We start from the raw sequence: 1,334 nt of genomic DNA, 5'->3' as shown, positions 1-1,334 counted from the left end.
CACACACACACACACACACACACACTCCAAAACACACGCACACATACTCACACAAGTACACATTTAACACTACTTTTTTCAGGACAACACTCTCATCCTTATTTCGGGCTTACAGATAATAAAACCATTTTTTAAAAACCCACAAAAGGACACCGAGTCACAAGTAGCATAGGAAAAATACTTTCAGCTTGTCGCAGCCATCTTGTGACGTCATTCAGACATGATGGCGTCGTCCGTATCGCCGGAATCACGCTCTGTCGTTTTTCTCGCGTCTACAAACGCTGGTTTGATCTAATGTGAGGGAAATTTGACAGATATTTTGTAACTGTGTGGTAGGTGGTCCCGCGAAGGAAGAGTTAGGATAGTGTGAACGTATCCCGAGGCGACACACGCTGGCGACTGTCTACAGGTGAACACTATTCGATATGGACACTCGATACTATCGAATATTTTGGTTTTCTTATCTGTAACAAAGGTTGCATGTTAGGTCTATATGAGTACAAGTTTGTCGCTTGAAATCGGCAAGCTAATTCTAGCATTGATTTTGGCTGTGTCTTGTTTCTCTAATAAACTGTTTGGTGATTAGAGATTTTTTTCTTAGACTGGAGAACTCGCTTTCTTTCTTTCTTTCTTTCTTTCTTTCTTTCTTTCTTTCTTTCTTTCTTTCTTTCTCTCTTTCTTTCTTTCTCTCTTTCTTTCTTTCTTTCTTTTTTTCTTTCTTTCCTCTCATTCTTTCCTTTAATTCTTTCTTTTAATTCTTTCGTTGTGCCTATTTATTTGCAAATGCTGCAATCGTCATTTCATTTTTCATTATCAAAGTTACTCTGAAGAGCAAGATAAACAAAGTTACACCATTCCGCACAGATATTCCTACATAATGTCTTGTTGGCGGAATTATAGTAATGGTAATGTGTTGGTAGTTCTCAGTTGCTATTTCCTTATTTCTTATTTGTGTAGTTCAATGAAGATATCTACTACTCTCCATTTGAGTGATTTATCTGGTCACCACCTTAGAATTACAAAGCTCTTTTGGACATTTTTAGCCGTTTGAGTAATAAAAACCGTGAGGTCAGAAACCAATAAATGTTCCATCTGCTCAGTCAAAAGTTGTAAAATTATATTTTGGAGTCGTTATCAAAGTGTTCCAAGAATTGCATTCGATAAAGCTTAACTTGTTTTGAACTCAACATTTTTAACGTCAAATTTCTTTTTAAGAAAAACAACCTCAAACAAACTAAATTCTAGGTAATGATCAGATAGAACCTTTGTTATACTAGGGTAGTAACGTATACAGTTCCGATCATCAGTTGTGTTCCTTAATCGACTGAACCCCC

This window comes from Aplysia californica, unplaced genomic scaffold (assembly GCF_000002075.1).
Source record: "Aplysia californica isolate F4 #8 unplaced genomic scaffold, AplCal3.0 scaffold01076, whole genome shotgun sequence".
In the NCBI taxonomy this organism is placed as follows: Eukaryota; Metazoa; Mollusca; class Gastropoda; order Aplysiida; family Aplysiidae; genus Aplysia; species Aplysia californica.
This window is presented reverse-complemented; position numbering follows the sequence as displayed.